General features: G+C 40.9%; 1 pseudogene across 1 annotated transcript; it reads right to left on the reverse strand.

Annotated features, from left to right (window-relative positions):
* Nucleotides 1-111: 111 nt before the first annotated feature.
* Nucleotides 112-25,448, reverse strand: LOC126946151 (GTP-binding nuclear protein Ran-like; annotated as a pseudogene). Its single transcript, XR_007722593.1, has 2 exons — nt 11,303-25,448; nt 112-10,920 (listed from the first exon to the last, which is right to left on the reverse strand). The product of XR_007722593.1 is annotated as a GTP-binding nuclear protein Ran-like (transcript).
* Between the last annotated feature and the right edge of the window lie 1,054 nt (nt 25,449-26,502).

The raw sequence follows: 26,502 nt of genomic DNA on the forward strand, positions 1-26,502 counted from the left end.
TTATAATGGAATATTACTTACTCATAAAAATGAATGAAGTACCAATACAGGCTACATCATGAATGAACCTTTAAAGCATTATATTAAAAAGACAGACACAAAAGATCACACACTGTATGACTCCATTTTTATTTATTATCTGGAACAGGCAAATCCATAGAGATAGGAAGTAGATTAGAGGTTGCCAGGGGCTCAGGGGGAGGGGAGAATGAGGAATTTCTTTCAGGGTTTCTTCATAGGATGTTATTTGGTACAGGGTTTCTAAAGTTGATTGCAGCGATGCTGGCACATGTCTGTGAGTATACTAAAAATCTGAATTGTACACTTTAAGTGGGTTAATTGTATGGTGTGTAAATTACATCTCAATAAAGCTGTTTACATATATATTTACATATATATATTTAAATAAGAGATGAAGTCAACATCACCAATGCCATCATCACCCCCTCATAAAGCCAAGACAATTTTTTAAGATAAAGAAAACAAATTTTACTCATAAGATACGAAGTCATACTGTAAAGTTATAATAATTAAATAAGTGTAGTGCTGATTTGGGATTAGGTGAGCAAATCACTAGTGCCCAGAAACTAACCCGTGCATTTGTGGATTTGGTTTATGATAGACATAATATTTCAAATCAATAGGGAAAGAAGACTGACTCCTCAATAAATGAAATTGAGACAATTCGCTATCATCTGGAAAAAGGTAAATTTCCACCTCCTACCACACACGTACACAAATTTTGGAAGGGATGGATTAAATCTTTATATGTGTAAAACCCAACTAAAAATGTATTTAAAGAACATGTAAGAGAATATGTTTTTTACCTTGAGGTAAGGAATAGCTCTCTAAAAAGAACCAAAACAAACCAACAAAAAGCAACCAAAATCATAAACAGTAGCCTTCCTTAAATTGCATCCCAGAATTAGGCAGATTTACTAAAGTGGACACTGCCAACCCTTTAACGACGAGTGCACCCACCCTCCAGTTCCTGGGAGTGCTGCTGCTAACAGCTTATAACTGCAATCTTCTCCATAGAATTGCACTCAGTTGTTGGGAAATACCTTGTTCTATTAGTTTTCTATTGATGCAGTAACAAATTGCTACAATCTTAGTGACTTAAAAACACACACACAGGTATTATCTTAAAGTTCTGTAGAAGTCCAACATGGGTCTTTCTGGGCTAACTAAGACAGAGGATGCAGCAACAAGGAAGCAGAGATCAAGCCCTCACCCACATCAGAGGCGTTTGAACCAGAGCAACTCCATCTTGAATAGGAGCCGGGTAAAATAAGGCTGAGACCTACTGGGCTGCATTCCCAAGAGGTTAAGGCATTCTTAGCCACAGGATGAGATAAGAGGTTGGCACAAGATACAGGTCATAAAGACCTTCCCGATAAAACAGTTTGCAGTAAAGCAGCTGGCTAAAACCCACCACAACCAAGATGGCAATGAAACTGACCTCCGGTCATCCTCACTGCTACACACCCACCAACACCATGACAGTTTACAAATGCCAAAGCAACATCAGGAAGTTACCCTCTAAGGTCTAAAAAGGGGAGGCACGAATAATTTACCCCTTGTTTAGCATATAATCAAGAAATAACCATAAAAATGGGCAGTGCCCTCGGGGCTGCCCTGCCTATGGAGTAGCCATTCTTTTATTCCTTTACTTTCTTCATAAACTTGCTTTCACTTTGCTCTATGGACTTGCCTCGAATTCTTTCTTGCACAAGATCCAAGAACCCTCTCTTGGGGTCTGGATCAGAACTCATTTCCAGTAACAACCGGACACCAAATCTGTCCATTCCTTTATCTTGGACCTTCCAGATTCTGGAACCATGAGAAATAAATCTCTGTTGTTTATAAATTACCTAGTCTGTGGTATTTCATTATAATAGCACAAACAGACTAAGACACCAGGTTACCATTACCATTGTGTTAGCTAATTGGCTTTATCCAGGGGAAAAATAAAATTCTCATATCTTTATGATAGGAAGTGATTCTGACACTTGGAGTAAGATGGCGACCAAAGTTAGGCTGCTACCCTCCCACCGGAACTGGGAAATGAGGATGCTTTCTCCCTTGATGTTTACATTTCAAAGAGATGACTCTTAGGTCCATTCTTGAGAAAGATATTTGTGGGTCACAAAGATGTCAAAAGACCTATTTAGTCTGCAAAAGGATTTATGCACATTTAAAAGAGAGGAGAAAGTGCTTACAATTATAAGTTTTCTCAAATAAATGTTCTGGAAAAAAGGAGGGGAGAGAAATCTAATGCCTTATTTTCAACTGGGGTAACTAAGCCTCTTATTGTTAATTTGTATCTGTCCTTACAATCTCCTGCCTGTATTACTATAAAATAGTAACGTGAAATTTTTTTTAGTTATCTTTATGGTGGTTTTTTCCCCTTTCTCTGGGCAGTTGTAGCCATCTAAAATCAGCAAATCTGTAGTAAAATACAAAGCAAAGCAATTATTAGAAGCATGATAGAACATCAGAATTACTAAATTTGTAGAAAGTGAAATTTTTAGAAATTTTTATCTGCCTTGGGGAAAAAACCTTTGAATATATTATACTAATGCTGAATAGTTAAATTAGATTTTTAAAAGATATTTGAAATACACTTTTATTCTGATTCTAAACAAAAAGGAATGGCAATGACAGTAACAAACAAAATTTCCCCACTGAACAACATAAGGATGTTTCACATACTCATACCAAATCTCTATGCCAGTTAGGCACAACTGAATATTGTGATGTGACAGTAGCAGTCTTACATTTGAAACTCAAGAAGAAATCAATTGCATTCCCAAACAGCTAAATATGCAGGTCCAAACAATGAAGGTATTTTTTAAACTGTCACATTCACTCCAAAGCTCATTCATCTCCTTCAGCATCCCACAGATGGAGCACATGTTGCCCTTAGCTAGATAATAAAGTGGCACACACAGTGTACCACTTGACATCACAGAACAGCTGCCTATAATAGTAGACTTTTGACACTGGGCTCCAGCTTCATTCTCACAGGTCATCATCCTCATCTGGGGGAGCAGTTGTCCAAGCAACCTCTGATTTAGAGTATGTTCATACTACACTGCCAAAGTTGGGTCCATGACAACCTCTGGTGAGGCACAAGCAGGCATGGCAACAAATTCCAAGTTAGGGTCTCCAATGGGCTGTCTAGCAAGACAGAGGAAGGGCTTTTTAAAGTTATACTTTTTGGCATTTATGACAGAAATGTCATAATACTGAAGATTCTTTATTCAGTAGAAGACAATAGATGTTTCCTTCAGTTTCCCATCTTTAATATCCATTTTGTTGCCATACAACATGAGGATGTTTTCACATATTCATACCAGATCTCTATGCCAGTTAGGCACATTCTTGTAAATAATTCAGGATGTTACCTCAAATGTTATAATGGCACACTGGGCTTGAATACAATAGCCATTTCTCAGTATACCAAATTTCTCCTGGCCAGCTGTATCTCATACAGTGAACTTAATAGATCCTCTGTTGGTGTGGAACACAAGGTGATAAACCTCAACACCTAAGGTGGCTACACACTTCTCGAATTCACTGGTCAAATGACATTTCATGAATGCAGTTTTTCCAGTACCACCATCGCCAACCAATACCAATTTGAACTGGACTTGGGGCTCTCCTTGGGCAGCCACCATTGTGTTCCTTTCAGAAGTGTCTCTGTGCCTATCCAGCTGAGGCTGAAAAGATGGCAGAAGCCCGAAGTCTTAATTAGCAACAAAAAAAGTTTCATTCATACATTAATTTTACAAATTGTTGTGATTTCTTTATTGCTTGCACTTTCAAAGAATTAACTATGGAGCAATATTTTGTAGTTCCTCATGAAGTCTTGCCCAATCCAAGCCTATAGAGTAGCTTAACTCAGAACCATGCTAATTTCAGTTTTTAATTAAGAGTTTTTCTTTGATGCCCCAATAAATTTCTCCTGAGTTTCCATCAATTACATGAGTAACATCACATTTACATGGTAATTTAGGCCATTCAGTGATTGCTCCATCTTCCTAAATAACTTTGTTTTAAGATGAGAAGTAGAAAGAAATCCATGGCCATCATCTAGTTAAAAGTCTTACAAGACACTGATTTTAGAGTGCGGATTGAACTTCTAGTGTTTAATGTGCACAACTTTAATTTGCTTTGTGTTTGGTTTTTGGTTTTTTGTTCGTGTTTTCTTTTTTTGTTTTTGTTTGTTTGTTTTGTTTTTTGAGACAAGGTCTCACTCTGTCGCCCAGGCTGGAGTGCAGTGGCATGATCATAGCTCACTGAAACCTCAAACTCCTGGGTTCAAGCAATTCCCCCACCTCAACCTCCCAAGTAGCTGGGACTATAGGCACACACCACAACACCCAGCTAATTTTTATATTTTTGTAGGGCATGAGGCCTCGCTGTGTTGCCCAGGTTGGTCTTAAACTCCTGGGCTCAAGCGATCCACCTGCCTTGGCCTCCTAAAGGGCTGGCATTACAGGTGTAAGCCACCATGTCCAGCCAACTTTAGTGTTTTAAGCCTTAAGGAAAAATCCATCCTATGGGCCATTTTTTCCACTGGTCTAAATAGTTATATAACAGTCAGCTAAATCTCTATAAATAACAGGCATCCACCTTTGTTTATCCACCCATACTGGAGAAAATCTGCCTCCCAATGTTAGTAGTGACACTATATCTGTCTTTTGTGGTTGCTAGTAATCTGTAGGTGCCAGATTTCTGTTCATCTGTTAATTAGATATTTTTCTTTTTTATGTCATTCTTTCAATCAAGCCAGTTAATAAAACATTTTTGTGTTAAAGTTAGAACTTGAGTACCTGGATGCATACTAATTACTTTAACTTTGTTATTATCAAAAATTACTAATGAGGATGATCTCACTTGTACTCGGCCAATAATCCAGAGCATATCCACAATGGGAGTACAGTTTAGAGCTCATTGGAAATATGTAGTTGGAGGAACCATTACTGGGAGTGCAGAAATTTTGGTGTAATAATAATGTTTGCTTTCCAATAAATGTGATTCTTTATTGTGGTGATTCAAATAACCTCTGCCTGAGTAGTACTATGAGAATAGCAATCAATTTTTTAGAATACATCTTTTTGAGGCAAGAGAATCATTAGAATCTGGGAGGCGGAGGTTGCAGTGACCAAGATCACACCATTGCACTCCAGCACTCCAGCCTGGGGGACAGAGTGATACCGTGTATGAAAAAATTTTTTTAAAAATAAAGAATACCTCTTTTCAGTTGAGTTCAGTACCAATATCCATTACTCTAGCAAAGTTCTTTGTGGGAACAACTGTCTAGTCTTCCTGCGGTGCTGGCTTCACATAGAAAGCATGAATCCAGCTATGGTTCTCCTTCACTTTGATAGCAGTATGAGTGATCAGCAGCACCTGAAAGGGTCTCTCCCAATGGTGTGACAACCTGTCTTTCCTTTGAAATACCTTTATGTGGATGAAGTCTACTGTTCTATAAGGGTGGCAGACTGACTCAGGCAAGTCCTTATAAGTTTAAGTCTCAGGGTTTCTAGGGAAAAGAGAAGGCCTTTTAACTATTGAACATTATTATGAGAGGATTCAGTTAAATTGGGAACAGAACATGGTCTCAGACCCAAGTTCATAGGCCTGCCAACCATAAGTTCAAAGGGAGAGATACTATGCTTACTTGCAGGGGTCACTCTAATTTTTGATAAGGCTAGTGGCAAAGCTCTAAGCCATTTTAACGTGTTAGATTACTAAATCTTGGCCAAGTAGTTTAATTTTAGAGTTTGATTCATTCACTCTACTTGTCCAAAGGACTGAGGTTTATAGCAATCTGCACACATTTGGCATAATTCCTGGGCAACAGTAGAAGTAAAATGACTTCCTCTGTCCTAGTCAATGTGCTCTGGTATCCCAGAAGTGGGAATTGTGAGTTTTAAGAGAAACTTTACCACTGCCTGAACATCAGTTTTTTATTTTTATTTTAAGTTCTGGGATACATGTGCAGAACGTGCAGGTTTGTTATATAGGTATACATGTGCCATGGTGGTTTGCTGCACCTATCAACCCGTCATCTAGGTTTTAAGCCCTGCATACATTAGGTATTTGTCCTAATGCTCTCCCTCCCCTTGCTCCCCATCCCCTAACAGACCCCACTGTGTGATGCTCCCCTCCCCATGTCCATGTGTTCTCATTGTTCAACTCCCACTTATGAGTGAGAACATGCGGTGTTTGGTTTCCTGTTCCAAACATCAGCTTTTTAAATTTTATTTGATTGTGGTAAGAACATTTAACAAGAGATCTACCCTCTTAACAAATTTTCGAGAGTACAATATAGTATTACTAGCTATAGGCACAATGTTGTACAGTAGATCTTTAGAGTTTATTCATCTTGCTTAACTGAAGATCAGCTTTTGAAGACAGAAAGATTTCAGGCCATCCAAATGTCATACATACCACAACTAGACAATATCTCTTGCCTTTTATAAGCATTAGTTCTGTGAAATCTAACTGCCACCACGTTCCTGGTAAAGTTGGTTACAGAGAACTTCCTGTGCTTATATATGGAGTGCCCGTAAAGAATAGCATATCAATAGCATACATTACATAGCAAATCTCTTTAATATGTTGTGAACAATTGTATCTTTTTGGTAGGCCTAGTAGGGGTCTAATGCCTTTAAAATTCCTCTTTTGTTCACATCATTGTGTCGATGACACACCACCACTAACCAAGCAAATTGGGACTGAAGTATAGGAATTACTGTTAGGTAATTCCCACAGTCCAATCAAATTTCTTTTAGCTCCTTTTTCAATTCATTTGCTCATTTCTTTTTGTGAAGCACATTTTAAAAAATGAACAAAAACTTCTTGTCGTATTAAAAATAGAGCTTCTAAGTTTGGAGCCAGCCATGTTTTAGAAGCAGCTTTTGGCAGGGCGCAGTGGCTCACGCCTATAATCTCAGCACTTTGGGAGGCCGAGGCAGGCAGATCACCTGAGGTCAGGAGTTCAAGACCAGCCTGGCCAACATGGCGAAGCCCTGTCTCTACTAAAAATATAAAAATTAGCTGGGTGTGATGGCACATGCCTGTAGTCCCAGCTACTTGGAAGGCTGAGGCAGGAGAATCGCTTGAACCCTGGAGGCGGAAGTTGCAGTGAGCCAAGATCGTGCCATTGCACTCCAGCCTGGGTGACACAGAGAGACTTTATCTAAAACATAAAAATCAAAAATAAATAAAAGCAGCTTTTACAGCTCTATCAGCAAAATGAATTACTGGTACCTGAGAAAGCAGGTGTGAAGTCCCTAACAAATCAGCTATCAATTTTCCATGTGATTTTTTTAGTTGTTATTGAAGTCAAAAATCCTCTATTTAAAAAATGTTATCTGTTGCATGACAGACACCAAACATATATTTATTATGTTTATATTTTTATGTTTATTTTTACTCCAGAACTAAGAATTGCAGTTCTACTAACTGGTATTAACTCATCTGCTTATGCAGAATTAATTGCAGATAAAGCATAAGCTTCCGAAGCCATGTGATAAGTCGCTGCAGCTAGGAAGCTTTTTAAGTGGGTCACTTTTAGCCATACTACATTACCAATTCATAAACATTATTATATCATTTTGAACAGGAATATTACATAAATCAGGTCAGATTTTTCAAACTTTGGACATTTCAAAGCTAACAGAGAGGCTATCACCAATTTTTGCTGTTCAAAAGCCTCTTCAGATTCTAGGAACCAAACCAGAAGATCTGAAGGATTATCATGTAGTTGCTCCATCAGAGGTTTTGCCCACTCTGCAAAACCTGGAATCTACTCTCTTTAATACCGTATTAGTACCAAAACTGTGTCTCAGTCCATTTGGGCTGTTATAACAAAATACCATAAACTGGGTAGCTTACAAACAATAGGCATTTATTAATCACATTTTGGGAGGCTAGAAAGTACAAGATCAAGATGCTGGTAAATTCAGTGTCTGGTAAGGATTCACTTCCTCATAGATGGTGCCTTCTGGTTGCATCCTCACATGATGGAAGGAGCCAGGAAGGTCTCTGAGGCCTTTTTTTATAATGGCATTCAACCCATTCATTAGGGCAACACCCTAATCACCTCCTAAGGCCCTATTTCTAATACCATCACATTGGAGATTAGGGTTCAACATACGAATTGGGGAGAGAATGAGACATAAACATTCCAACCACAGCACTACATTTGGCCGTTAGATCTGCAAAATGAGATGACTCTTAGATTGTACCACTCTAAGGCCCACAGCTGAACACAGATGCCTTAAATAGTTTACTCAGAAAAGCAATGTTGCAATTTATCTAGTGAGGCCTTATGCCCTTGTGAAGCAAAGAATTGTAACAAAGTCAAAGTGTTCGTTTTGCATTGCTCCTTAGTTTCTGAAGCTACCAGCAAAATCATCTATATTTTGAAAAATTATAGATCCTTCTGGTGAAACAAATTTCTCTAAGTGTTTCTGTAAATGACTAGATAAAACAGTAGGGGGAGTCTCAAAACCCTTGAGGAATTGTCTGCCATAAGCATCAGACTCCTTTATGAGCAAATAAGAATTTAGACTTGTCCACTTACAAGAAAAGAAAGAGGGGGAAGGAACAAAAGAAGGAAGGAAAAAAGGGAAGAAGGGAAGGAGGGAAGGAAGGAAAGAAGGGAGGAAGGGAGGAAGGAAATGAGGGAGGGAAGGAGAGAGGGAGGGAGGGAGAGAGAGAGAGGAAGGGAGGGCAGAGCATAGAAAAACAAAAATATTTTTTTCAGACGATACTGACATCAGAATAGATGAAGGATTAGTAACTACAGGTGTTAATGGGACAACAAATTAATTTACTTCTCTAAAATCAGTACAAATCTATACAGAGCTTACCCACCTTTATCAAATTTACCTTTCTTCTTTACTGGAAATGTGGGATTACTACAGGGTAAGTACCCCTTTTAAATTATCCTTTGTTTTTGTTTGTTTGTTTGTTTGTTTGAGACAGGGTCTCACTCTGTTACCCAGGCTTGAGTGCAGTGGTGTGATCATGGCTCACTGTAACCTCAAACTCCAAGGTTCAGGTAATCCTCCCATCTCAGCCTCCCAAGTAGCTAGGACTACAGGCACCTGCCATCACGCCCGGCTAATTTTTTTTTATTTTTATTTTTTGTAGAGACGAGGTCTCACTATGTTGCCCAGACTGGTCTCAAACTCCTAACCTCAACTGATCCTCCTAACTTGGCCTTCCAAAGCATGGGGATTACATGTTTTTCTAATTCTTTTATAACTGGTTTTATTATGTTTAATTGAGGTCTCAACAAAGGATATTGTTGACACATAGCCATGGCTCATCTTTTTGTTAAGCTATTTTTTATATCTCAAATTAATCCAATATTGTCATTCCCTTTGATTAAATGCTCCTTCAAGTCTTTGGTTTACTTTTAAATTCAGTTGTCTGATTATTATTATCATTATTATGATTGAGTTGTCAGAGTTCTTAATGCATTCAGAGTTCTTAATGCATTCTGGATACAAGTCCTTTATCAGATATATGATTTGCAAATATCTTCTCCCAGTCTGTGGCTTGTCTTCTCATTTCCTCAATGGAATATTTTGAAATGCAATTTTTTTTTCATTTTTTATGAAGTTCAGTTTATTTATTTTTTCTTTTATGGGTCATGTTTTTGGTGTTGTATCTAAGAATCTTTGCCTAACTCAAGGTCATGAAGATTTTCTCCTGTGTTTTATTCTAGAAGATTTATAGTTTTTTACTTCACATTTCAGTGACTTGTTTCAGCTTGTGGGGACTTTTCCAGCACAGTATGAGACTGCCACTCTTTGCCATACCTCTTTTCTTTCAGAAGTATATAGTATCCAAATCAGGTGCCTTCTCCCAAAAGGCTCCACAGACACTTCATCCACAGTACAGAATCCAGTAGCTATTAAGTTGCACAGCAGGTCTCTCACCAGTAGGTTTATAGGAGATTCAGGAGAAATGAAGAACACATGTTCCTTAGTCAAAGGACCTATCTCTATGGGAGTGACAGAGGAAAGGGGACAAGTAGAAGGCTGACCCAAAACATTCATAACCTGTATTAACCTGTCACCAGATGGGAAAAGTTATTGACACATTACAGTCCACTAGCTCTCACCTTTGGGATTCCCTCAATTTGTCAATTTTGAACCATCTGCCAAGTATTTCCTCGCTGAAAGTTTTGTTCTAGGCTCTCCTAATTCTCTTATCTTTGCAGTTTCTGCATCATCCAGAGTGTCCTTCTGCAATCCCTCTTCCAACACCCTGGCTTCTTGCAATAACAACATATAGCCTCCCATCTTTCTTTCTTCCCTTTCTGGATTGGTCATTGCGGGGTTATTCCCTTCAGTAAAGAGTTCTAACTAAGCAGAGAACAAAGCAAACTTTAATCACTTTTTTTCTTTTTTTGTTCTTAGATTATCCCAAAACTGAGTAGCTGCTGCTAAGATTTGAATAATAGTTTGCCTTTGCCATCCTACTACCTTTTCCTTAATTTGGGTTTGGATAGTCAGTGAGAGAGCTAAAATAAAGGTGGTTAGAGCCAGAGGGCAATTTTTATATGACCTTGGATCCATGCCAATAAATTTTTAGAATGCCTGAACAAGTCACTGATGGAAATTAATGAGGTACTCACCTGTCGTATGAGTGAACACCTGCAATATCTTCCAGTTCCTCTTTACAAGAAAGGTTTCAAGGAACCTCTATCCTCAGATTATCCATATTTGTGGGGGATGGTGGATAGTCAACTTCTCTTGGCCACCATACCCCTGATGTGGTAATCTTCTGGGCACCAACATCCTTGCTCCATCAAAGGATCAAAGTCTGCTCGTTGCAAAATTCCATGCAGTAGCCAGTACACATCTCCACACATGGGGCTGTAAACTGAAAACATGCTGCATAGTACTGCATATTTCTGGGGCACAGGGAAGAGAAGCCTTTAAATGAGTAAGAAAAGGATCTGAACCACCCAAGAGTCCTGGGTAGCTAGCTACTCAATGGCATCAGCTTTGCTGGCTATCCAAATAGGAAGGTCTGGTTTTCCTCACATTGAGACAATAAAAATGTAAACTACACAACACTTCAGTTCCAGTTTTGACATTCATAAGTTTAATACCTTGGTTGCCTGTCTTTTTCCAAGTGACAAGTGCAGCTACTCTCCATTCTGTTGCCTCATATGGGAACACAGTCTGTCTTAGCCAATTTTTTGTTGCTATAATTGAATACCACAGACTGAGTAATCTATAAAGAACAGAGGTTTATTTACCTTATGATTCTGGAGGCTGGGAAGTACAACATCAAGGAGCCAGCATCTAGTGAGGGCCTTCTTGCTGTGACATAACGTGCTGGAAGGTATCACATGGCAAAAGAGTAACAGCATGTCAGCTAAGGTATCTCTTCCTCTTCTTATAAAGCCACCAGTCCCATCATGGGGGCCCTACTCTAATGAAATTATCTAATCCTAACTGCCTCCCAAAGGCCCCACCTCCAAATACTATCAAATACGAATTTGGGGATTAAGTTTCCAACACATGAAATTTGGAGGACACATTCAAACCACAGCACAGTCTTTTATCCAAGTTCTCAATCATCCCATGATAATGTCTTTTTATTATTTCTGCCTTTCTAGTTGTGTGTTGTGTGGTATGTAGATGATAAGACCTCCTGGAGGTGGAATCTGGTCTAAAACATAAAGTAGACTCAGGGCTAGGCCACCAGGCAAACTTGTATCCTCAAATAGAGCAGGTAGTTGTAGAAAGTTGTACCTTCATCTCCCTTTACAGGGAAATCTATTCTCTAAAAGATCATCACCTCCCCCTTGCCTGGGAGCCACTACAGTCAGTTAGAAGCAAAGAAGGATAAGGACATGCAGGGGAAGCAGAGGGAGCAGGCACAGCAGAGAAAGGAGGAGGAGGTCTCCATGAAAAAGAAAGTGCCTTTAATTTTTGCATTTCCCCTCTTTTTTCTTTTCATCTGGCTATCTGAATCTTTTGTTTTGTTTTGTTTTGTTTGGTTTGGTTTGGACAGAGTTTCGCTCTTGTTGCCCAGGCTGGAGTGCAATGGCGCTATCTCGGCTCATCACAAGCTACAGGCATGCACTACCATGCCTGGTTAATTTTGTATTTTTAGTAGAGACAAGGTTTCTCCATGTTGGTCAGGCTGCTCCTCAAACTCCTGCCCTCAGGTGATCTGCCTGCCTGGGCCTCACAAAGTGCTGGGATTACAGGCGAGAGGCACCATGCCCAGCCTATCTGAATCTTTTTTAAGGCTAGTCAAGTAAAACAGTGGGAGTGGAGAAGACACCAAGAAATCTATAATCAGTTGTGATCAATTAGTTGTAAACAGCACTGTACTTTGACCAGCCCTAAATCATTTTTAACACTACTCTTAGAACAATATTTATCCCATAAATACCAGGAACTCATTCGTTCAGGATGAAACCCCTCCAAGGATGTGTTAATCTATCCAAATCAAAAGAAACCCTCCCACCACTACATAACTGGATTCTCATGTGCATAACCATCACAAATGTGACAGAGAGATATTAACTATTTAAGAGAGAGACTTGAAGGCAATATTCCTGTCTTCCCATATTTTTCAACCATATGATGACCCTGATTGAATTTTAGAGTCTACATTACCCATGTTTATTTAATAGTAACATATTGAATTTGGACAGGTTGGATTGTCTAGGTAGTAATCCCAAAAAAGAGAACACTAGAAAGAAGACTTTTTATAATTCCAGGTCTCCTACCTGATTGTTTTATGGTTACAGACTGTCAGTTGTCTGCTCATGTCAGGAGCTACCATATATTTCCATGTTCTCATCAACAAAATTGTTGGGGAAATATAATTAAACACAAAATCTTCTCCTAACCCAGAATTCCTCTCCACAATGGTAGTAGAGAAAGAACGTTTTATTATTGAGTCAGCATTAAACCAGAGCATGATGCACATTCCAAGTAACTCACTAAGAGACTGCAAAAACAGAAAGGAATCTCACCCGCTAATACAGCCAAGCAGATACAATCCATTGTTTACATGTTTTCAAGTAAATAAATAATGACTAGTCCTCAAGTAAGAAGATTTGGCAGCATTGTTGTCACACATATTTCACCCAAACTTTACCTAGTAATTGAGGTGACATTCTGTGCTAGTTAATTGGCTTTATCTAGAGGAAAAAATAATCATATCTTTATAACAGGACATAGCTTTGCAATTTGGAGCAAGGTGCCCACCAAAGTTAGATTTCTACACTCCCACAAAAACTGGGAGATGGGGTGCTACCTCACTTGATGTTTACACTTTAAAGAAATGGCTCCCAGGTCTTTGAGAAAGACATTTCTAGGTCGTGAAGCTGCTAAAAGGTCTATGTAGTCTTCAAAAGTCTTCATTGAAATTTCAATGAAATATATATATATATATATATACACACACACACACACACACGTATATATGAAGAAAATATAGTTGACCCTTGAACAATGTGGGGGCTAGAGGCACTCCCTGTGCAGTTGAAAATCTCCATATAACTTTAGACTCTTCAAAAACATAATCACTAATAACCTACTGTTGACCAGAAGCCTTACTGATAACTCAGCTGATTAACAAATATTTTGTATGTTAAATGTATTATATACTGTATTCTTATAACAAAAGCTGGAGAAAAGAAAATGTTATGAAGAAAATCATGATAAAAAATGTATTTGCTATTAAGTGGATCATAAAAGTCTTTGGCCAGGCGCAGTGGCTCATGCCTGTAATCCTAGCACTTTGGGAGGCCGAAGCAGGTGATCACCTGAGGTCAGGAGTTCGAGAGCAGCTTGGCCAACATGGCGAAACACCATCTCTACTAAAAATATAAAAATTAACTGGGCGTGGTGGTGCGTGCCTGTAATTCCAGCTACCCAGGAGGCTGAGGAAAGAGAATCACTTGAACCCAGGAGGTGGAGGTTGCAGTGAGCCGAGATCACGCCACCGCACTCCAGCCTGTGCAATGGGAGCGAGACTCCATCTCATAAATAAATAAATAAATTAAATAAAAGTCTTTGTCCTCGTCTTCAGGCTGAGTAGGCTGAAGGGGAAAGGTTGGTCTTACTTTCTCGGGGTGGCTGAGGTGGAAGAGGTTGAAGTGTAGTCAGGAGACACAGGCACACTTAGTGTAACTTTATGGAAATTGAATACACGATAATTTCTGTCTGACTTTTTTGCTATTTAATTTCTCTAAAAATGTGCCTATATGGTACCAATTCTTCCGCAGTTTGCTTTAGTTTCAGTGCATGCATCATAGAAGGGTACATGTCATAAAAGAAGTCAAAAGCAATCTTGAATAATCAGAACCCTTCTGCTAAATTGCCTAATGTCAACTTGTTTTCTCGTACGGCTTCTTCTACATCTTCTTCATTGTCTGGCACAGGTTCAGAAACACTCATCTCTATCAGGTTGTCTTCTGTTCATTCCTCTGGTGTGGTGCTGATTAGCTCTTTAATTTCTCCAAGATCCACATCTTGAAACCCTTCCCACCACCCACCACCACCTTTTTTTTTCCACCTCCACAATCTGCTTCATTATTTCCTTGATTGGCTCTGTTGTAAATCCTGTGAAGTCACGCTGGACACAGTTTTCTCCAGCAGGAATTTATTGTTTTGGGCTTGACGGCTTTTTCCATAACAACGATGGCTTCTTCAACGATGTAATCCTTCCAGATTTTCATGATGTTCTATCAGAGTTCTCTTCCATAGCATTGACAATCTTTTCCATAGTGTACCATGTGTAATGTGCCTTAAAGGTCCTTATGGCTACCTGATCTAGAAGCTGGATTAGAGACATTGTGTTTGAGAACAAGGAGACCAATTCAAGGCCTTTGGTGTTGAACTCATAGGGATCTGGATGGCCAGGGGCATCACTCAATATCAAAAGAACTTTAAAAGGCAGTCCCTTACTGGCAAGGTACTTCCTGACTTCAGGGACAAAGCATCTATGGAACCAATCCAGAAACAGGGTTCTTGTTGTCCAAGCCTTCTAGTTATACAACCGGAAGACTGGCAGCTGGTGTTTATGTTTTCTCTTCAAGGCTCAGGGGTTTAGCTGTTTTATAGATAAGAGCAGTTCTTATCATAAAACCAACTGCATTTGCACAAAACAGTAGAGTTAGCCTGTCCTTTCCTGCTTAAAATCTTGGTGCTTGCTTCTCTTCCTTACTAACAAATGTCCTTTCTGGCATTCTTTTCCAGAATAGGGCACTTTAATCTGTACTAAAAACCTGTTCAGGCAGATATCTTTTCTCCTCAATGATTGTCTTAATGACATCTAGAAACTTGTCTGCTGCCTTTTGATCAGCAGAAGCTGCTTCTCCGGTTATCTTGACTTTTTTTTTTTTTTTTTTTGAGATGGAGTCTTGCTCTGTCGCCCAAGCTGGAGTGCAGTGGCGTAATGTCAGCTCACTGCAACCTCCACCTCCTGGGTCCAAGCAATTCTCCTGTCTCAGCCTCCTGAGTAGCTGGGATTACAGGCATACACCACCAGGCCCAGCTAATTTTTGTATTTGTAGTAGAGATGGGGTTTCACTATGTTGGCCAGGCTGGTCTCAAACTCCTGACCTCAAGTGATCCGCCTGCCTCAGCCTCCCAAAATGCTGGGATTACAGGCATGAGCCACCATGCCTGGCCTATCTTGACATTTTTTTTTTTTTTTTTTTTTTGAGATGGAGTCTCACTCTGTCACCCAGGCTGGAGTGTAGTGACGAGATCTCGGCTCACTGCAACCTCCACCTCCCGAGTTCAACTTCAGCCTCCTGACTAACTGTGATTACAGGCGTGCACCATCACACCTAGCAAATTTTTTTATTTTTAGTAAAGACAGGGTTTCGCCATGTTGGCCAGGGTGGTATCAAACTCCTGACCTCAAGTGATCCACCTGCCTCAGCCTCCCAAAGTGCTGGGATTACAGGTATGAGCCACTGCGCCTGGCCAAAAGCTGCATTTTCAATACAACATAAAAAGGTATTTTGCAAAAAGTTCAAGGTTTTCATACCTACTGACACAGCTGCAGCAACAACTTCATCAATTTCCTTTTCTTTTTTATAATTAGTCCTTACACTGGATTCATTTATCTTGAAATGGTGGGCAACCAAAGGTCGGGCACGGTGGCTCACATCTGTAATCCCAGCACTTTGGGAGGCTGAGGCGGGCAGATCATGAGGTCAGGAGATCGAGACCATCCTGGCTAACACAGTGAAACCTGTCTCTACTAAAAACACAAAAAATTAGCCGGGCATGGTGGTGGGCACCTGTAGTCCCAGCTACTCAGGAGACTGAGGCAGGAGAATGGCATGAACTCGGGAGGCGAAGCTTGCAGTGAGCCGAGATTATGCCACTGCACTCCAGCCTGGGCGACAGAGCGAGACTCTACCTCAAAAAAGAAAAAGAAAAAGAAATGGTGGGCAACCACAGCTGCAAATCTCAATCTATGTTACATATCAAGCAATTCACCTTTTTTCTTGTAATGTCATGATTTTTATCTGCTTCTTAGGAGTACATCACTAGTGGCTCTTCATCCTGTGGCATTATTCAAGGTTTGTCCCACCATAGGTCCCATGGTGATATTCAAGGTTTATGGTATTGCACTGAACACAATGAAAAACACATGAAAATTGCAAGGATCACTTTTTATTGTGATACGCAATTTACTGGAGAGACAAACTACTCATGCAGAGATGATTAGTGTCCCACGTAGTTCTAAGCAGATGCCCACAACACTTGGGCTCACAACAATAGCAACAGGAGGTGGCTACAAAATTGTTACAGTAGTACAGTATATACTACAGTTAATTTTATGCAGTTATGACTTAACATTGCATCTCTACTGTTGTTTATATTTCTCTCTTGGACTGCACATGTTGCTATGTATAGTATATGTTTGTGTGTACATGTGAGATGCCCCATACTTTTAAACAACCAGATCTTGAGAGAACTCACTCACAATTGTGAGAATAGTACCAAGGGGATGGTACTAAACCATTTATGAGAAATTCAACTCCATAATCTAGTCCCCTGCCATAAGGCCCCATCTCCAACCTTGGGGATAACAATTAAACATGAGATTTGGTTGGGGACACAAATACAAACCATATCACAAGGATCAGAAGCAAATCATAAGAGCAGCCAAAATTCAGAGAAGGTTGAATTCTCAGTTTCGGTGAGTCTCCTACACCAAAATCAGGGTCCCAGTAAAGAATGGGACCCTAAGACTCGGAAGAGAGATTACTGAGTAGATGCATTTGGGAACCTTGAACTCCAAGATCCTCCAGAAACTTCTGGACATGCAGAAGTGCTGCAATCCTCATTTTAGAGGACAGCAGTCCCCCCACCTCTGGATTGAAGATCATGAAAGGAACTCAAATGAGGCACTGTCTGGGACAATGCCTGCCCTTCTCAGGATCTGACCCCCTCCCTTCCCAGCAATTAGAACAATAACTATGGTCAAATTTCAACATGGGATAACTGGAGAAGTGCTTGACCTGCTAAGGGAGGAGAGGAATTATACACAAAAAGAGAGTCATTACATACACAAAAGGAGCTACAGAACTTAGCTGACATTTACCAGCAAAAACTGGAAGAGTATATCTGAGGATGCTGGATCTACAGGACGGATTACAAAACTGAATAGAGGAAAGTGTGTTAATATGGAGGTACTCTCCTGTGACACAGGATTCAGCACACTGGCAAGGGCCCCAGAGGCCAGTTTTGAAATGGTTTTAGGAAGGCAGAAAAAAGCAGTGGTCCACACTAAATGAAGTAGCAATACTAGAACTTAGTGGTAGACTATAGAGGAATAGATCAAAAGGCTTAGAGAAGTGAACATGTTAGGATGGATTTATTACATGAGACAAGAAGACCGACCAGTTGACTACGTTCAATGGAGGGGCCCAGAGTATAGTTCACTTACCAAAACAATAAGGAAGGTGATAGTGAGGGGACACAAGCATTATTGAAAAGCTTCAGCCAGGCGCAGTGGCTCACACCTGTAATCCCAGCACTTTGGAAGGCCAAGTGGGGAAGATCATTTGAAGTCAGGGGTTCGAGACCAGCCTGGCCAACATGGTGAAACCCCGTCTCTACAACAAATACAAAAATTAGCCAGGCATGGTGGCACACGCCTATAGTCCCAGCTACTTGGGAGGCTGAGGCAGGAGAATCACTTGAACCTGGGAGGCAGAGGTTGCAGGGAGCCGAGATTGCACCACTGCACTCCAGCCTGGGCAACAGTGAGACGCCGTCATAAATAAATAAATAAATAAATAAATAAATAAATAAAAGCTTCATAGTCGGTTGGGCATGGTAACTCATGCTTGTAATCCCAGCACTTTGAGAGGCCAAGGTGAGTGGATTCTTTGAGCCCAGGAGTTCAAGACCAGCCTGGGAAACATAGGGAGATCCCATCTCTACAAAAAGAAGAAGAAGAAAAAAAGAAAAGCTCCATAGCAGTAGCTGTCCTCTGTAAAACCAAGCTGATGATAGGAGATGCTCATACAGAACTGGGCTCCCTAGTGCTAATAGAGGTGATAGGATTCTGAAATAGGGGAGACTAGGTGACGACACTTAACCGTCAAAAGTGAATTGGTTCTAAGTATAGGCAGCAAGGTTGAAATGACACCAAGGGATGCCTCCTGACTCACAAGGATTTAATGAGATGGCCCATAGAACATTGTGTTCCTAGGGGCAATTCAGATAAACAGCCAGCAAGGGTATTACTATATATAAATATATAGATAAGCAGAAGTCTGAAGTCAGTTGCCTCAATGGAAAGTCACAGCTTCTTTTCTAACTTCCAGACCTAAGCCAGTTCTCAGACCCCAAGCCCATAAAATGAAGAAAAGGTCAGGTTCCCATGAGAAAGGGCCCTACAACAACATGGTAAGTATATTTAGTAGTATTCTCCAAGCCTTCTCCAAAAGTGTCTATGACCATTTACTCAGATAGCTGGGGAAAGGGGAATACAGAGACTCTTTCAAGTCTGCTGGACCCAGGAAATAAGTAGACACTGATACCCAGGGGCCAAAGTGTTACTGTGGCCCACTTGTTAGAGAGAAGCTTATGGGGGTCAGGAAATAATTGGGATATTGGCCCAGGTTTGTCTCACAATGAGTTCAATAGTCATCTCCATGACTCCCAAATGAATCATCGGATTGAATACATTAGCATTTTGCAGAATCCTTACCTCAGTTCTTTGCTCTATGGAGTGAGAGCTATTATAATAGGAAAAGGCCTATGAAAGCCCCTGAAAGTCACCACCATCCCCGAAGAAAAACCTTTCAATGGCCAAAACAGTAAATAAAAACCAATATTGCATCTGGGGGAAAGGAGAAATAGCAAAGATTAGTGTCACCCTCAAAATATTAAATAATGCAGGAGGCATGGTCCTCGTCATATCTTTAATTAATCAGTCTGGGGGCTGGGCATGGTGGCTCACACCTGTAATCCAAGCATTTTGGGAGCCCAAGGTGGGCCGATCACTTGAGGCCAGGAGTTCGAGACCAGTCTGGCCAACATGGTGAAATCCTGCCTCTACTAAAAATACAAAAATTAGCCGGGCTTGGTGGTACACGCCTGTAGTTCCAGCTACTCAGGAGGCTGAGGCAGGAGAATCACTTGAACTTGAGAGGTGGAGGTTGCAGCAAGCCAAGGTCACACCACTGCACTCCAGCCTGGGCAACAGAACAAGACTCTGTCTCCAAAAAAAAAAAAAAATTAATCAGTCTACCACCTGCCCAGTAAACATGATAGTCCCAGTTGTATCTACTGAACTTGATGTAGTATCTTTACTAAAGCAAATTAACACACCTCTGGTAGACGGTATATGGCTACTGATTTGGACTAATACATTTCTTTCATACGTGTCAGGAAGGAAAATCAGAAACTGGTTCTATTCACATGGAACAGACAGCAGTATATATTCCCAGTCTTACCCCAAGGCTAAGTTATTTCTCTGCTCTCTCTTATAACTTAACGGGACCTGAACCAACTAAATACTTTATAGAACATCATATTGGTCCACTCTATTGATAGTATCATGTTAACTGGAACTGATGAGCAAGCAGCAGAAGTACCCTGGGTGTCATAATAAGATGTACATTCTAGAAAGTAAAAAAACCCTGCAAAAAGATTCGGGGATGAGCTACATGAGTGAAGTTTTTAGGGATCCAGTGGTCTAGGGTCTGGGGAATGCTGGGACATCCACTCCAAAGTGATAGACAAATTATTGTACCTTTAACCTCCCACCTTTAAGAAAGAGTCCAAAGGTGGGACTCTGGGTCTGGAAGCAATATAGTCTACACTTAGAAATACCATAATAACCCATTTATTGAATGACATAGAAGGCTACTAGTTGTGAGTGGATCCCAGGACAAGAAATGCCTCTGTAGCAAGTCCAAGCTGCAGTAAATGCAATTGCACCACTTGGGTAATATGCTCCAAAAGATTCCTTGACATGAGATGTATCTGTGGTAGAAGAAAAATGTGGACTCCCTAAGAAGCCCAAATAGGAACCGTGCAGTGCAGACCCTTAGGGTTCTGGAGCAAGGCCACGCCATCTAGAAGCAGAAAGCTATATACCATTTGAAAGGAGCTCCTGGTATGCTCCTGGGCCCTGGTAGAGACTGAGCACTTGCTCTTCAGATTTTTTTTTTTTTTTTTTTTAGAACCGGAGTCTCACTCTGTTACCCAGGCTGAAGTGCAATGGTGCGATCTCGGCTCACTGCAACCTCTGCTTCCCGGGTTCCAGTGATTCTCCTGCTTCAGCCTCCCCAGTAGCTGGGATTACAGGCATGGGCCACCACACCTGGCTAATTTTTGTATTTTTAGTAGAGACAGGGTTTTGCCATGTTGGCCAGGCTGTTCTCAAACTCTTGACGTCAGATGATCCACCCACCTCAGCCTCCCAAAGTGCTGTGGTTGCAGGTGTGAGCCACCACACCTGGCCCAGATTTTTTTTTTTTTTTTTTTTTTTTTGAGTCCTTGCCCTTTGGATATCAAGTATCCGTGTTCCCAGTATTGCTCATCATGAGCTTGGGTCTGTCAGACCCACCCCGTCATAAGGTTGGGCAGGCCCCAGCAGCAATTTATTGTAAGATAAAGTGGTACATCCAGCAGGATTGGGTGCTAGCAGGCCAAAAGACCCAAGCAAGCTATAGAAACAGGTGGTCCAGACACCAATGTCACCCACAACTGATGCACTGGTGCTTCTTCCTTAACTAACACCAATGGGCACACGGAAGGGGAAGTATTCCTTATGATCAGCTGGCATAAAAGGAAAAATCTCAAATTTAGCTCATGGATAGATCGGCTCAGTATTTGTGTACCAGCTGAAAATATGTAGCTACTGCCCTACAACCCCACTCAAAGGTGTCTCTGAAAGACAGTGAGCAGAGCTTTGGGTGGTACACTTGGTCACCCACTTTGTGTGGAAGAAGTGGCCCAAACTTATTATACTGATTCATGGGAAACAGTGAATGGTTTGGCTAGTTGGTCAGGGGATTGGAAGGGAAAGATGGAAAGATTGGGATCAAGGAGGTCTGGGGAAAAGGCATATGAGTGGGACTATGGGAATGGGTACAAAGTGTGAAGGGTTTTGTCTCTTTATTTTAACATTAATCAGAATGCATTCGCTGCAGAAGCAGCACTAAATGACCAAGAGGACAGGATGATCTGGCCAGCAGATGTCAGCCAGTCTGTCCTCTGCCATCCCAGTGCTTACACAATAGAGTAGCCACAATGGCAAAGACGGAGGTTACGCATGCCCAACAACATTGGCTTCCTCTCACCAAGACTAATGTAGAGATGGCTGTGGCTGAATGTCTAATCTTCTAGCAACAAAAACCACACCAAGTCCCCAGTATGGCACCATCCCTTGAGGATATCAAGACATGTGGTGTCAAAATGATTACATTCAACCCCTTCCCTCTAAAAAGGTCAGTGGTTCATTATGACAGAGATTGCCACATATGCCACATACGAATTTTTCCTTCACTGCCTGCAAGGACTCAGTCAGCACCACTACCTGAGATCATGATGTATCTGATCTACCAACATAGAATCTCTCCTAATGTCACCTCAGACCAAGAGATTCACTTTATGACAACTGTGATGCAGCAGTGAACACATGACAATGAAATTCATTGGCCCTACAACATTGTGCACCATTCAGAGGCTGCTGGTGTAATAGAGTGATAGAATGGCATTTTAGGGCCGGTTGCGGTAGCTCACGCCTGTCATCAATCCTCGCACTTTGGGAGGCCGAGGCGGGTGGATCATGTGAGGTCAGGAGTTCGAGACCAGCCTGGTCAACATGGTGAAACCCTGTCTCCATTAAAAATATAAAAATTAGCCGGGCATGGTGGTGGGTGTCTGTAATCCCAGCTACTCAGGAGGTTGAGGCAGGAGAATCGCTTGAACCCAGGAGGCAGAGGTTGCAGTAAGCCGAGATTGTGCCATTGCACTCCAGCCTGGGCTACAAGAGCAAAACTCTGTCTCAAAAAAATAAATAAATACATAAATAAATAATTTTTTTTAAAAAGGCACTTTAAAGGCACAGACAAAGCACCAGCTTTGAAACTATCCCTGTGAGGATAGGGCACTATCCTTCAAGATGCAGTATTTGCAGACAGTCCCTGACTTATGATGGCTCCACTTAGAATTTCTTGACTTTATAATAGTGCAAAAGTGATACACATTCAGTAGAAACTACACTTTGAATATTGAATCTTGATCTTTTCCTGGGGAAGTGATATGTAATATGATACTCTCTTGTGATGTTGGTCAGGGGCAGCAAGCTGAGCTCCCACTCAGCCGGGCAATCACAAGGGTAAACAACCAATCCTCTACAGTGTACAACGTTGCCAGATGAGTTTGCACAACTGTAAGCTAATATAAGTGTTCTGAGCATGTTTAAGATAGGCTAGGCTAAGCGATAATGTTCACTAGGTTAGGTGTATTTAATGCATTTTTTACTAACAAAGTTGAGGAGCATCTGTACTCTAAACCAGGGATCAGCAAATTATGGACAACATGCCAAATCCAGCCCACTGCCTGTTTTGATAAATATGATTTTATTGGAACATAGCCATGCTCATTTGTTTACATACTGTCTTTGGCTGCTTTCATGTTACAACATCAGAGTTGAGTAGCAGCAACAGAGACCATATGGACTGCAAAGTCTAAAATATTTACTGTCTGGCCCTTTATAGAAAAAGCTTACTGACTCTAGCTCTAACTCAGAGATCATCATATAGTGTTCTGGCCCCAACAGGGTAAATACATGGGTGTAAGAACCAAGACATGGAAGTAAGAATGACCCTCTCATCATCACTCCTAATGAACTACTTGAGGAATTTATGCTTCCTGTCTCCACAACTTTAGGATCTATGCATCTAGAAGACCCAGTTCCCAGACGGGGATCACTTCCACAAAAGGACATAGTAGGAGTCCGACTACACCCAAAGCTACACCTATTAGCTGGTCACTTGGGCTCCTTCTGCCAATAGATCAGTAGGTATGAAAAACAGTTGCCATATTGACAGTGGGGATTGGCCCTAGATTATCGTGAGGATGTAAAGTTGCTGCTATATAATATGAGCAGGGAAGAGTATGTTTGGCATTCATGTGACCAAATGGGGCATCTCTTGCTACTGTAATGCCCAGTTTTAGCCATGAATGAGCAAGTGAAGCAACCACAGACCTGATAAGGGCATGAAAACGAGCTCAGACACACAGCGATAAAGGTATAGGACACCCCATCAGGAAAGCCACCTAGACCAGCAGAAGAACCAAACAAGTTAGGGGAATCTAGAATGGGTGATGAAAGAAGAAAAGGAGAATATCAGTTAAAGTCTCAGAACCAATCAGAGCAGTCAAGGCTGTGGTTTGTTTAAATCTCCTCTTTAAGGCTGTGGTTTGTTTAAATCTCCCACCAACTAGAATCCTGGAAAAACCATGCCCAAATACAGTGAACTTAATAGGAAGTAGCAGGTGGATCTGATAGGTCCAAGGAATGAACTGTAGACACTGTTGGTGCCTTACACTGATCACCTTCATTAACTGGTGCATCCATTCCCCAGCTACATTGAGTGCTGTGGCTAAGAGTTTACACCTTTAAACATCTCCAAATAATTACCCTTTGCTAAGAGGAGCCACCTCTTCTGAAGACAACTGGGAAATTCAAACACCTCCCACCCCCACCCCACACCACTACCAACAATAATGACCAATGACTGACTGATAGGCCTAACTTCCTTGCCTCCTAATGGAAGAACTCCTCAAGTTCCTCATTGCTACATGAAACAACTCCTGACACGTTACAGGCCATGACCACACGCATTCCTCCCCCGTATCTTCCTACTGTCATTCTTTTACAGGTTGTTCCTAAAGAGCCCTCCCTCAATAAATCACATACACCTACATGCCTGCCTCAGGCTCTGCTTCTGGGCCTTTCATGCAAAGGCAGAGCCATTTTCCTTAAGCTTACTGACCAGAGCACATGCTCCTTGCAGTCAGGAATGCCCCAAAGAAAGGGGATAAGTCACAGATGCCAAATTCTTAGTCCCAAATCACAATTCAGCATGTCACTCCTCCTCCCATGAGGAGCAGCAAAGGGCATAGAAAAGCCTGGAGTGTGACCTGAATATGTGTCCCTTCACCTGAAAACTGGGTAAATTAGGAATAAGTAATCCCCCTTGTCTTGGGTTGGCTCCCCAGAAGCAGGCTCTGAGATGAGGATTCAAGTACATGCAGTTAATTTAAGGCAGTGCTCCCAGGAGACCTCAATAAGGAAATTGAGGAAGCGGGACAGGAAAGCGGAAGTAGCTAAGCAAATGTGTAATTTCAGGCAACATCCCATGGAGGGTTGCTTCCACATGATCCCACAGGAGAATGCAGAGCATAAATTATGTCACAGGGTTTGTCCCTACTCAAGACAGAGGAATTAAACTTTCACCCAATAACCTTCATTTGGTAAAGACTATCCAGAACTTGCAAGCGGAAAAGGGTGGGGTTGCAAAAAGATGAATGTAAATTCTCAGGCATTGTCAGTTCTCTGCATGTACAAGCAAAGCAGCTCCTGAAAACAGGCTTCCAAGAGAGCCAGAGAGGCAAAGGTGCAGGCCTTTAGAAGTAAATATACACAGCCGGGCATCGGGGCTCATGCCTGTAATCCCAGCACTTTGAGAGGCTGAGGCAGCTAGATCACCTGAGGTCAGGAGTTTGAGAACAGCCTGGCCAACACAGAGTGAAACCCTGTCTCTACTAAAAATACAATAATTAGCTGGGAGTGGTGGCATATGCCTGTAATCCCAGCTACTCCGGAGGCTGAGGCAGGAGAATCACTTGAACCCGGAAGGCAGAGGTTGCAGTGAGCCGAGATTGTCTAAAAAAAAAAGGAAGTAAATAAACACAAAAGCCAGGGAAGGAGTTCAAGAAATTGTTAAAGGAATCTGAGAGGATCTGGGCAGAACAACAGTAATCAGTACAACCTCCTAACATTTAACGGTTTTTTTTTTTAAACTGTCTTTATACATATTTTATGTATCATATAATTTACCCATTTCAAGTGTACAATTCACTGATTTTTAGTAAATTTACCATGCTGTGTTAACTATCATCATAAATCCACTTTAGAATGTTTTTATAACTCCAATAAGATCCCATTTATTGTTACTCCTTTTCCCCATCATGAGGACCAAGCAACTACTTTCTTGTCTCTAGGGAATCATACCGTTTGTACAATTCTGTGACTGGCTTCTTTCACTTAGGTCCATCTAGGTTGCAGCATGTATCAGTACTTCCTTGCTTGTTATGGCTGAATAATATTCCATTGTTTGAATATACCACATTTTGTTTATCCAGCCCTTAGTTGATGGACATTTGGGTTGTTTCTACTTTTTGGCTATCATGAATAATTCTACTCTGAAAATTCTTGCACTAGCCTTTGTGTGTACAAGTGCTTTCATCCCCTTTGTGTATATACCTTGAAGAGGAATTGCTGGGTCATATGGTAAATTTATGTTTAACTTTTTAAGAAATTGCCAAACTGTTTTCCAAAGTGAGTATACCATGTACGTGTCCATCAGGAATTTACAAGGATTACCATTTCTCTGTATCTTTGTCACAATTCTTTACTGTGTGCTTTTTTCTTTATTTCTGTAATTCTAGTACATATGCAATGATATCTCATTGTAGTTTTAATTTGCATTTCCATAACTAATGATATTGATCATATTTTCATGTTCAATGTATTAAAAACACCTTTCTTGAGGCACAATTTACATACCTTAAAATTCACTGGTGTAATTGCTCAAATCAACAACTTTTAGTAAATTTCCAGGGTTGTACAACCATCACTACAATCCACCACAAAGTTTCCATCAACCAGGGGAGATCCCTAATGTTCATTTGCAGTTAATCTCCACTCCCTTAA

This window comes from Macaca thibetana, chromosome X, assembly GCF_024542745.1.
Source record: "Macaca thibetana thibetana isolate TM-01 chromosome X, ASM2454274v1, whole genome shotgun sequence".
Classification (NCBI taxonomy): domain Eukaryota; kingdom Metazoa; phylum Chordata; class Mammalia; order Primates; family Cercopithecidae; genus Macaca; species Macaca thibetana.